The following is a 13,041-nucleotide window of genomic DNA, read 5'->3' as shown; positions in this document are numbered from 1 at the left end:
CCTTGGCGCAGCATCCTGTCGGAGAGCCACCACTCCATACTGAGCCGAGCCGCAAGGAGCCACATTAGTCTGCGTTGATATTCCTGGGAAATCAGAGACCATTGTTGAAGCAGGGCAATCTGCAGAGGCCTCATATGCGCTCTCGCCCATGGAACCACCTCCAAGGTGGCCGTCATCGACCCCAGCAGCTGGACCATGTCCCAAGCTCGAGGGCGAGGCATCCGCAGGAGCAGACGGACCTGATTTTGAAGCTTGCACCGCCTTTGGTCGGGGAGAAAGACAAACACTGAGGCCGTGTTGAACCGGACCCCCAAATACTCGAGAGTCTGAGAGGGGGTCAGGTGACTTTTGGGTATATTGACCACCCAGCCTAGCGCCTGCAGAACTGTAACCACTCTGGCCGTGGCAAGATGACTTTCGGCTGCCAAATCCGCTCTGATGAGCCAGTCGTCAAGATATGGGTAAACTCTGATACCCTCTCGCCTGAGACAGGCAGCTACCACCACCATTACCTTAGAAAAGGTACAGGGAGCTGTGGCTAGGCCGAAAGGCAAGGCCCAAAACTGGAAATGTTGTCCCAACACCGCAAACCGGAGAAACCGCTGATGCGGGAGTCAAATAGGAATGTGCAAATACGCTTCTTTTAGGTCCAAAGACGTGAGAAAACTCTCCTGGCTGTACCGCCGCAATGACGGAGCGCAAGGTTTCCATGCGAAAGTGTCGTACTCTTAGGGCCTCGTTGACTCTTCGCAAGTCGAGGATCGGTCTGAAAGACCCGCCTTTTCGAGGCACGACAAAATTAATGGAATAGCGGCCGCAGCCGCGTTCGGCGGGAGGCACCGGGATCACCGCTCCAAGGTGCAGCAAGACTTGCAAGGTGTCCTCTACCTCTGCCCGTTTTACAGCAGTGCCGCATCGGGACTCCACAAACACGTCTCTCACTGGGGCACCGAATTCCAATCGGTAACCTTCTCTGATCAGGTCCAGGACCCACTGATCCGAGGTAATCTTGGTCCACTCCTCTAGAAAGAGGGAAAGCCGTCCTCCTACTGCAGGAATCGAGGAGTGGACAGGCGTCCCATCATTGTGGAGGACGCCCCTGAACTCCAGGCCGAGACCCGGCCGCTGCGGAGAGTTTGTCCGAACGAAAGGAGTTCCTCTGCAGAAAACAGGCACGTTGAGAAAACCCAGCAGAGCGCCCCGGTAAACAGGCACCTTCATCTGGATCATCCGTCCATGAGGGCCTGCTAGATCCCTCAGACTCCCCACAACCTGACCACGAGGGGGGGGGGGGGGGGGGGGGGGGAGATGCGCCACTTTCAGACGGGGAATTTACCCGTCTACGTTTAGCGTCCTTCCAACGCTCAGGGGAAGAAATAACCTCTGTAGCCAGTCCCGGGCCATCAACATCCGGGGGGGAGGGGGGGAACCAGAATGCAGCGCAGTGTCAGACACCTGCGGCAGAGCTCTTTTCAGCATGAAGGCTTTATGCATTAAAAGCACAAACTCAGGGGAGAAAAACTCACCCTGACTCTCCGCCTCCGAATCAGGAGAAAAGTATGTTGGAGCGCCACTGACAGCCTCTAAACGAGGCGTCCCCCTACACAGACTCCTTCGCAACCGTGAGGGTTGAGACATGCAGCGCACCAAAATGGCGCCCACTGCCAGCTCCATCGAGCGGGAAGAATCATCGCTCGGCATGCTCGTACAAGCGCGAGCGTCTAAGAAGCACGTTTTGCACAGCCCCGCTACTGATCTGCGTTTACCACAACAGGAGCAGCGCTTAACTCCCTCAGCAGCCATCGCCTGACTGGACGGAACTATAGCAATAAAATGGCAGCTTCGCGCCAAAACTTACCCCGTTCGGAACGGCATCTGCGGGACCTCCCCGGAGGAGCTGGGCACCACTTTCACCTCAGAAGACCGAAGTCAATGAGCTCCGGTGAAGCTGCACAGAACCAGAATCTCGGGGAAAAGCCTCAGAAATAGGTAGGGGAATGGGTAAGGCAGGGAAAGGGCAAACCTATATGCCTTTAAAGTGGGCACCACCAGCCACAACACCCCTGCTCAACTGGCAAAGCACAGGAGCCACCACAGACAGAAATCCAGGAGCTGATCAAGCTACGTCCACACCTGCTGTGAGATAGAGAAATACTGAAGGCAGTTGGGGCTAGCCGTCCAAGGGTCACTGTGGTTCTTCAGTGTTCTCTATCTCCGCCTGCTGGTAGGCGGATACAACCCATCAGTTAATGGATTCATCTGCTGCTGACGACAAGGAACTCAGAGCAGTCTTACCATGCACCTTACTCTACTGCATAATACCAATAACAGCAAACAGGAATGAGATGGTTCTGGGCTGGTCCGGATTGACACTAAAGAAGGAGAAATGAGGCCTTACCTTCTAATTTGCTTTCCTTTAGTCCCTCCGGACCAGCCCAGACTGTGACTGATGGGAAGTAACAAAGCAGTAAGAATTGATGGGTCGGACCCCAGCAAACATGCTGTGAGAGCTTGCACTCCAAAAACTGCATCCTGTTGACTTTGCACACCCAACCGGTAATACTTAGAAAAGGAATGCAACGAGGATCAGGTACCAACCTGCCCGCCAGGAGGTAAGCAGAAGCAATCATCTCCTTAAGCCACCTAGATAGAGTAGGTTTAAAAGCCACTAACCCCCTGCAAACTCCACCATCAATACAAACAGAATGTAATCTTCAAGTAATGCTTGAGAACTCTCTTGATATCCAGACAATTCAGGCGCCGCTGCTCCTCTGAGCCAGAAGACCACAGCACCGGCAAAACCACGGACTGAGAGACATGAAACCGCGACACAACTTTAGGGATAAAGGAAGGGACCAGCTGTAATATCAATTGGTCTTTAGCAAACTACAAAAACAGTGGGCAGCAAGAAAGGGCCTGCAACTCAGACACCCTCCTGGCCAAAGCTAGGGCCATCAGCAAAACTACTTTAAAAGTCAAATCCTTCAAGGTACAGGATGTCAAAGGCTCAAACGGAGAGCGAGACGGAGCTGAGAGAACCAGGTTAAGATCCCACAAAGGAAAAATCGCCCACGAGGAGGGACAAACTAGACTGCCCCCCTTAGACAACATCCGGATGAAGAACTGCGGGACTTACGCATTGGACACAGAGGCAAAGAGAACCAAGACTGGAAGACCCCAGCGATCCACCATTATCCAAAACGCCTTGTCACTGACAGCCCACTCCCCGGGATCCAGAGTGGTGCGACTGAGGAAGTCCACCTGAAAATTCTCCATTCCTGCTACATGAGCAGCCGATAGGGCCTCCAGATGCCACTCCACCCAGCTCATGAGTTGAGCCGTTTCCTACTCTAGACGCAAACTTCGAGTTCCTCCTTGACGATTGACAAAGGCCACGGCCATGGCATTGTCTGACATGATGCAGGCTGATGCACCTTTCAGTAGATGACAACACTTGGCGGGCCAAACGTATTGCTCTGGTCTCCAAGAGATTGATCAAAGCAAGATGCCTCCTCCTGCAACCGTAGGTCCTGGACATACTGCCCCTGACAATGAGCTCCCCAGCCCAAAAGACTGCGGTCTGTCGTGACCACAATCCACTGCGGGGTCTCCAAATGCATCCTTCTGAACAAATTGGGCATCCGGAGGCACCAGCGAAGACTGCCTGCCACTCTCCTGTGCTGGTAGTGACAACTTTCACAGGAGGGAGTCCCTCTACGGTGACTACCTAGAAAGAGACCATTGAAGGTCTCATATGCACCCTGGCCAACGGCACTGCTTCTACTGTTACCGCCATGGAGCCCAAAGCCTGCAGATAATACCACGCACACTGGAGGAAATTGACCACTCTCTCCGTGACCTGAAGACTCTCGCTGTGCTACTTCACTCTGATCAGCCAATCATCCAGATAAGGATGGACCAGAATCCCGTCCCTTCTGAGGGCTGCTGCAACCACTACTTTGGTGAAAGTGGATGGAGCTGTCACCAGACCAAAGGGTAATGCCCAAAACTGAAAATGCTGGCCGAGAATTGCAAAGCGCAGGAACCGCTGGTGCAAGGGGCGGATCGGAATGTGGAGATATGCTTCGGTGAGATCAAAGAACGTCAAAAACTCTCCGGACCAGACCGCACCACTACTATGACTGACCGTAGAGTTTCCATACGAAAGGAGAACTTTAGTGCCCGATTGACTACTTTGAGGTCTAAAATGGGTCTGAAAAGAGCCTTCCTTTTTGGGGACGACAAAATAAATGGAATAGCATCCTTGACTGAGCTCCAACGTGGGGACTGGACAAATAGCCTGGAGATTGAGAAGCCTTTCCAGAGTTCCCCGGACGACACCCGCTTTGAGACGAGACTGACAAGGGGACTCCAGCAACGCATCTGAGAGAGACCACACAAACTGCAAGATGTATCCTTCTCAAATAACCTCCAGAACCCACTGGTCAGAGGTGATTTGGGCCTACCTCCACTAAAACTGCACCAAACACGACCTTACAGGCACTAGAGGCTGGGCTGGACACCTTCATTGGGATGGATGAGCAGGTGATTTGAAAGAATTCCCCATGTCTCTGACCCCTCTGTGAACTCCCCAAAAGGACTGGAACCTCTGAGTTGGTCTGTTTATTCACCTAAAAACAACGAAAATCACGACCCCAACCGGACAACAAGCTGTTCCCAGAGGGCTCAGGCCTGTCTTCGGGATGTCTCGGAACCTTAGTTTCCCCCCAAACTACGAACCAACTTATCGAGGTCCTCCCCAAATGAGCCCCAAAAGGGAAACTTACTGAGCTTAGACTTCGAGGCTGCATCCGCCGCCCAGCCTCGCAGCCAAAGAGACCTCCTCACAGCTACTCCTAAAGCCATTGACTTGGCTGAAGCCCGCAAGAGATCACACACAGCATCAGCTAGGAAAGCTGAGCCCATCTCGAGTTTCACCACCTCAGCATCAATAGCTGATAAATCATCCAAGGATCTATCAAGGATCCTTTTTGACCACCAAAAGCATACTCTGGCCACTAGGGAACCGCAGATAGCCGCCTGTACAGCTAAGGCAGACACATCGAAACTACTCTTCAGCAACATTTCCATACGACGGTCCCGCACATCCTTAAGTGTCGTGCCCCCATCAACGGGCACAGTATTCTGCTTGGTGACCGCACTAAAGGCAGTTTTAAAAAGAGATTTGTCCGCCTCAGGAACCGGAGAGAGATGTACCATGGATTTAGCCGGTCTAAAGGCCACATCAGGAACGTCCCACTGTGCCTGAATGAAATCTCTGATGTCCTGATGCATAGCAGAAGTTCTGCCTGGCTTACGGACCCTTTTGATTAATAGGTTCACCTTACGAGGCTCTGAAGCAGAAGTGTCTTCTTCGTCAAAACACAAGGTGGAGGAACCCAAAGAAATTAACTCCTGCAAGTCCTCCTTGTGAAAGATCCTAAGAACAGAAGGATACTGGCCAGGAATAAAGGGATCGGATTCTGAATCCACCGGAGCAGGATCCTCATCTACATTGTCTGCCTGAGAGAAATCCTGGTCCTCTAAAGCTTGCATATCTAAGACTGGGTCAGACCCTAGGTCGTCCCCCCAGAGCCCCTGTGCCTCTATCTCATTTAGTGGCTACCAACTGACCCTCTGAGGGTCTCTTTTCTGAAATCCCAGGAGAAGGGGAAGCCTGCTGTAGAATAAAGGCTTAATACATTTGCAGAACAAATTCTGAGTGAAAGCCGTCCTCTAACCCTGCAGAAATGCAAAAATTACCCTCCAAAACAACTTGGGGAACCAGAACCTGCACAGAAACAGGTATGTTCTGCCTACCCAGCAGGAGTCGTCAAAATGGCGACAGTTCCCACTGAAAATGGGATCACTGACTTTCCTTTCACCGCCTCAATGACAGTTGCAGAGAGCACTTGCACAGGACGAGACTCTGGGGTTCCCTTGGCAGCAGTGCAGTAATTACAAGCGCCACTAGAACCCAAACCACAGTGCTAACAAACTAAACAGCACCGGAGCTTCTCAGCCATAATGAAGCCACAGCATGCTTTTTTTTTTTTTTTTTTTTTACTAGAAACTCCAGCTGGAAGGAGAGAGCAGACGAAAAACAAGCCCAGGACGCGCCGGTATACCCGTAAAAACTTAAAGGACAATGCCCCATGCTGCACAATAATTTTTTTGTAATAAACTTTGCAGACACTTAAGTTCTCTTGTGAACCAAGAGAAAACGACTGCCTCTCCCTGCCTAGACACTATTCCCCTGAAGATGCTAAGACTCAATCAGCAAAGCACTGAAGGCTGTGAAAGGGAGGATTGTGGGGGAGGAGGAGGGACCCGGCCACACAGATGTAACACCCCGAGGCTGGAATAGGCTCCCGCGGACCTCAGCCTCCAGAGAACAAGTTGTTCTATACAGCCCAGGCATACAGAAGGAAAAGATAAAGGACTTACCACAGAAAGGAAAAGAAAATTCAGAGAGACTGAATGGCTCACAACCTTCCACCTGCTGAAGACAGATTTCTAGATCTTTCTAGTTCTACCAAGGGATCTTATTGGCTCACTCTGTTCAATCAGAATTCTCAGTCTCCACCTGCTGGAAGGCAAGCACAACCCATCAGTCACAGTCTAGGCCAGTCTGGAGGGATGCTAAGGAATGGCTATTGATTTAAATAGAATCTGTCCCAATGAAAAGCATTATTTTACATGCTTAAAATCAATGGCAACCTTTAGTGAACTTTTACTGCAAGTTATTGCTTAAGATCCAAGAAAGCCTAACTTCATGACTAAAGCCACCTTTCCCACCAGCAATTTAAAGAGTTCAGACTAACACACAACCTTTTTGATTCCAACTACCCAAGTGACCTGTTAGTTATCATTCTGAACTAAGATGTAAGGGCAGAAGCTTTAACACTGCACTTTTTAAATCCAATGCTTGAGTACATTGAATAGCACCGCACCTTTAAGCAACCAAAACATTTAAGTACTTCTTCATGTTTACATTTCATAACACCCCGGTCCTGAAGAGCTTACAGTCTTGAGGAAGTAGGAGGTAAAGGTAATATGCTTAAGGTCACAGTACAGAGATATCAAGACTGGCACTCTATTGCTTCTACCATTTACTTTCCCATGAAAACAAGTTTACTTAAGCTGCATGGTTTTAAACGTATTTAGCAACTAACAAAAACATATTTCTCTTTTATCATCTGGTTTCACTTAAATGTGTTCCAGTTTAGTTACAAAACTGTGAGAAAATCTTGCCCATGGTGTTTAGGTGGAAAGGATCTGTATATATTTTTATCTGAAAAATAAAATTCAGCGTAGCAGACCAGAATGAAGCAGTCTCATGGTTTGCACAGGGGTAAGAACTGGAAAAGTCAGGGTTCAAATTCTGCTGTCACTGTGACCTTGGGCAAGTTTTTATCTTCCTCGGGTACAGATTTACGTAAACCCTCTTGTAACAGAAAAATACATATAGTATTATCTTGATGTAGCTTCCCTTGAACTACTGGCATAAACTAAATCCAAATAAAAACTCAACTAGAACATGCTTCTAATGAAGCAGCTAGAGGGATAATTTGCTAAACTGGTTTTGAAGTTACAGTGAAAACAGTATTCAATTTCTTAACATTCTTACCTCTCCAGCTGGACAGTAAACCTTACCCCACCTCCTAACAGTACTACAAAAAAATAAAAAATAAAATCTATTTCAAGCCATGTAACACTCACAGCCCTATTTTTACTAAGCATATTCCTCTAATGAAGCACAACGGAAAAAGCTTAACTAAAGGGACCACTAAAATGGGTTACAAAACAAGATGGTACTTGCATGCAGGAAGAGAAACAGAAAAGTTTTTGTGGTGCTTTCAACTAGAATACCTAGGATTCAATTATGCATGTTGCATTTAAGAAAGGAAATTTGTACAGATAAAAAACATAGTGCTTATAATGCAGAACATTTCACCCCTTAAGAAAAACAGAATATATCTGCACCATTTTACAAAGAAACCTTGCACTTTAAAAAATTCTAACCAAGAATTCCCTTAATGTGTCCAAAAGAAGAAAAAAAAATAAGGATATATAAAACGAATATGATGCTGTGTGTAAGACCTGATGGATGCAAGCAAATATTAGCTACAACTATTTCCTTCACTATTGTCACCCTACAGTACAGGTCTTTATCTGCCCTCATTTACTATGTTACAGTGAAAACAGATGTCCAGACACTATGATCAGGATTATATAAGCAGGCAAACAGAAAAATTCAAGAGTAAAACCACAAGGCAAGAATTAAAGTTACAAAGAAATTTCATAATATAGTCTAGTATCTACTTAAATTAAACCAAACAGAAAATCACGTTCGATTTCAGCTTCTAACAAATAGGTTAACAAGTCTATCAAGTCTGAACAACCCGCCATCATGACACATCAAAATAAAAGTCCTGAGAATCCCCGGGCCAAATTCAATTCAACAGTAATGATCATTTATAAATATCCTGGGTCACTGTGAGCAAGCAGCAGTGACAACTAAAATAAACCACGAGATGCCAGAACGGTGGGAAGTTGGGAAACCACAGTATACATCATATTACATACAGATCACAGGAATGGAATGACCCCAGCGCACTTCTCACTAGAACACACGTGAAAGTCGCCAGTTGGAGTTAGTATCTCAGCTTTTCCATTCCTTCGTTACAGCAGAACCTCTAAAGACCAAATTAACGAGGGATATGGGACATCCGGGAAAGGTAAAGAACCGCCAAGATTAACATGCCACCACAGTATAGAGCTTGAATACAAAAGTATTAACACATAATTTAATAGATATTATAAGAGTCGATCTCTGATACACTGAGTTTCCGACTCATTTCCACAGCATCTGCCACACTAACCCTGCGGTATCTGCAAGAGCCCAGGGATCCCCAAGGAAAAGGGCAGAGGATTAGGCTACGTTCGAGGACTCCTGGCCTCCCGGCAGAAAGGGAGGAAGTAGGCCAGGGGAGAAGGGGTGTCAAAGGCCGCACTGCGGCTTCTTTGTCTCCCCCTGTAGGGCGCTTACCACAGGGGCTTTGGGATAAGAAGGTACAGTAGAAGGCGCAAACATACGCGTCAGTGAGTGACGTGAGTGCGGCGCGCAAGGAAAGATACCGGCCACACGCTCCCCTCCCATAGGTTCTGTAATAGCGCGCATGCGCCAAATTGGAAGGCACGCGACTATTCCCCCCCCCCCCCACTCCCATAACACCACCGGCTCCCGCGCGCTGAGTCAGCGCCCATCCTCCCAGCCAGCCCGCATACACAAAAATAACCAGAACACAGGACGTGGAGTTTCCAACACGGAGTGTGGGAAGGAAAAAAAAAAAAGTAGAGAATTAACATGGAAACTGGGCGAGGCCCCGGCCCCTCTACTGTATGCATTAAAAACAAGATTAACTTTCTTTCCTTCTACGCTAACACTCAACTTCCCTCCACCCCGCCTGCTCCTACTCCAAGTTCTTCCCCACACCTCAATACTTACCGCGTCCGTAGCCGCCTTCAGCTCTCACCTCCTCCAGTGCCGGACACAGCCGCCATCTTACATCGAGCAGTCACCGCCAGGAGAAGTACCAACTTTCGCGAGAGCCGACGAGATTACGTATCTCGCGCAAGCTGCCCTGCCTCCAATGGTTACCTTACGTTCTAACTTCCTTGTCTCGAACGCAGCCCACCCCTGATGCTCGCCTCTGACCTCACGCAAGCGCTGCCCTGCGTCAGGAGTCAGAAGGAGGAGACCAAGGTTATTCTCCGCCTACCTCTCTGGCTGCCTGCCTAAGAGAAGGCTAAACTATTTGCCCCAGACCTGAAGTATCACAAATAGAGGCGGTGGTGAAGGTGGAAGAAGAAAAACGTGTGGGTACGAAGGAGTTAGCAATAGGATACGCAGTGGGAAGGGTGCGGTTAAAGAAAGGTGAGGGATAACATAAGAGTAGCATACTGGGTCAGACCAAGGAGGTTTAATAAACAGGAGTGGAAGTGAGCCTATCTGTCTAGTCCACTGTGTAAGCAAGGAAGACAATTATGATAGTTTCCCTTCCCAACGCAGCCGTCATCCCCATTCATTCAAAAAACAAGCAAACCTATGAGCTGCTGCACCCACATTGTCGTTTTTTATTGTTGGTCCATCTGTAACAAGTCTAAAGCTGTTTCAATTGGATAGGCAGTGCCTTAAAAGGTGGAGGACAAAAGTGTTTTTGTTTTTTTACTTATTGGACAGCTTTTTAATTTATTTGAAAGCTTCCCATTTGTAGATATAAATATCATGAAATAACAATTGAATATCCCTAATGTTGCAGGAATTACCACTAGTGTTAGCAGAATCTGTGGTACTTCAGGAGTCAAACAGCACACACCAGAATGAGAGAGAAATCTTCTTTATTTGCCAGCAAACAAAGTAGGACATCAGCTCTAAGTCTCTTCTTCTCTTTCTCAGCTCTCTGTGTCTTTGTGGCTTCTGTCTGTCCTCTTCAGTTCTCTTCTCTCCTTCTCAGCTCCTTCTTCTGACTACCAACGTAAGCTGCCTCTGCTCCCAGTTATATACAGTTCTAACCCCCTCCTAGCCCCCCTTACTTTCCAGATGGTAAAGAATAGATTAATTACCCTGTCTGAACCAATCATCTCTATACATATGTTCAAAATATCAGTTACATTGGTTCCAGACATGTCCTAACTGACCTATGACCTGGGGCCTCTCACGCTAGACAATTGGGCTCCTCTCTCTTAACATTTTATTATTATTAAATTCTCAGCTAACTTCATAACTTAGGGTCATTGAGGGGCTAAGGGGCCAATCTGACATTTATTATTCTCATATTCCTAGTCAACTTCATACTAACTGCTAACTGAACTCTGGCATTCATTAAGGGGTCAAGGGCCAGTCTTACTTAATGGCGCACATACGTGATTTGTTATTTCTTCCAGAACCAGTCCTATACTTAGCTAATCAATCAAGGAGAAGAGAGTTGACTAGTCCTGACCTCTTTCACCTATTAGCTTCCTTCACAGAACTCGCTAGGACTGTAGATAATTCAAACCAGATGCTGACCTCTTTAAACTGCTCACTTGAAAAGTCAGGCAAATATGTAACACTGGATTGAAAGGATATTCTACATATTAATTACACAGAATAAAACATATTCTAAAATAAGCAGAAATCAAAATTCCTTATAAGACATAATCTACATCTATCAAGAACTTCTTAAATCTAACTATTTTCTTCTAAGCATTTTAAAACTAATCCTTTTAACTGCCTGCAATATGCCTGGCTCATAATGGTATCCATATGTGGTAGCATTAGCAATCCATCACTCAAAAAGGGACAGAGTTTCATTTCTCACTGACCTTTCTAACCTTTAGCCCAGCAAAAGTTAGACATTTGAGAATCTAAACCAGATGACATTCCTTCACTTTACAGGACTAAAAAGTTGAAATAGAATTTAAACACCAAGCTTTTAACAGAATTAACAATTTCTTTTGTCCACTGCCTCATTCCCCCCTTTGAGACTAAAATCAGCTTATGCAGAGATAAGTCTCACAACTCAAACTCTGGAGATTATAGTGATGCCAACTCCATCCCTCCTCCTGGGGCATAACGTCTAGGAATAGGCTTATGAATCACCATTACCCTACTCGTTAAGGTCCGACGGCATACTGCCGAAGCACATGAGGCTAGGAAACAAAACAACAACCCTGCTAAAACTAAGACTATTAGGGAAATAAACAAGGGACGTATCCAGGAGGTCAATGACCACCACCAGGAGGTAAGGTCTAATCCTCCTCGGTAATCCTCCACATTAAGGCTAGCCAACTGTAGGACTTTATCCATGGCATGCCTAACTACATGCGTCCTATTTATGACAATGGTACAGCACTCTGAAGAATTTAGCACTGTGCAGAGGCCACCCTGGGCTGCAAAGAGGTAGTCAAGGCCCATACGGTTATACCGAGAAACTACACTTAATTCATTAATTTGATCCTGCAATGCGTTGACTACCACGTTTAGCTCATGAACTAAAACATGGAGTAGGGACTGAAGTCGCCGGGTAGCCATGCCTAGTTCAGTAATACCCGCTACCGGGCCCCCAATTGGAATCCAGGCCGTGGCAGAAAGGGCCACAAGTCTCTTTTTAGTCAGAGGATAAGTAGAGTTGATATACTGGAGGGCTAATTCAATCGCCTCATCCTCTGTAGCAACGGAGGAGGGTAAGGACAAGGCCTCTCGCTTAGAGCGGTGCGGGGATGGTGGCCTGAGAAGAGGAATAACTTTAGGAAAATAATTCAAGGTTACCAATACACAAAAATCATACGTGGGGGAAGAATCATGTGGAGGACATTATCACAGAGCCAGTAATGGCCAAGGAGAGGGTGAGGAAAGTTCCCAATAAATGTTGACTCAGGCTGGACAAGGTACTTAGGATGCCCATAGTGCGAGCCCCTATCCCAGGGGGAACGAAGACGAAATGGAGACTTTGCACACCATAGGTGCCAATCCCCAATTGTGACAGGCTGCTCATTTGTTATAAACTCTTCATACCCCGGGGACTTATGAAAATAGAAAATAAGCTTGGACACTATAGTCCTCTTAGTGGTACGGTTAGGAGCCAGATAATCACCTGGGTCATAATCTACAGGTACGGTAGTAGGGCACATAGGAGTACCTGGAGAGACTACCCACACAGATTCCCCCTTCTCTGGGAGAACATTAGTATAGTTACAGGGAATGGGAAGAACAGTTGAGATGTTTCTTGTTAAACAAAACACTCCAGAAGCTGGATAGGGAGACGTAAAGACTGGCCTTAGAGAAGATTCAGAGGGGGAAGTAGCATTATAAAAGGACCACCAAGTATAATCCTGGCTCCAAGGGCCTGAACTCGAAAAGTAGGGAGGTATAAGAGCTGTAAGCGGCATAGGGACAGGAACAGCTGGGACATCTGTGGTGTAAGGAGAAAATCGGGAACACACAATACAAGGGGAAGTAATCTTTGCCTGGCTAATTAGTTCCTGGACAGAGTG

The 13,041-nt window shown here is 47.2% G+C and overlaps 1 protein-coding gene across 1 annotated transcript in view; it reads right to left on the bottom strand.

The window, feature by feature from the left end:
• Nucleotides 1–9,557, bottom strand: part of HUWE1 (HECT, UBA and WWE domain containing E3 ubiquitin protein ligase 1) — a 1,034,695-nt gene extending 1,025,138 nt beyond the window's left edge. The window contains 1 exon segment of the mRNA XM_030194273.1: nucleotides 9,512–9,557. The gene's annotated coding sequence lies outside the window, so the exon portion shown is untranslated.
• Between the last annotated feature and the right edge of the window lie 3,484 nt (nucleotides 9,558–13,041).

This window comes from Microcaecilia unicolor, chromosome 2 (assembly GCF_901765095.1).
Source record: "Microcaecilia unicolor chromosome 2, aMicUni1.1, whole genome shotgun sequence".
Classification (NCBI taxonomy): domain Eukaryota; kingdom Metazoa; phylum Chordata; class Amphibia; order Gymnophiona; family Siphonopidae; genus Microcaecilia; species Microcaecilia unicolor.
The sequence above is the reverse complement of the archived record's forward strand: the minus strand, read 5'-3'. Positions and strand labels throughout refer to the sequence as shown.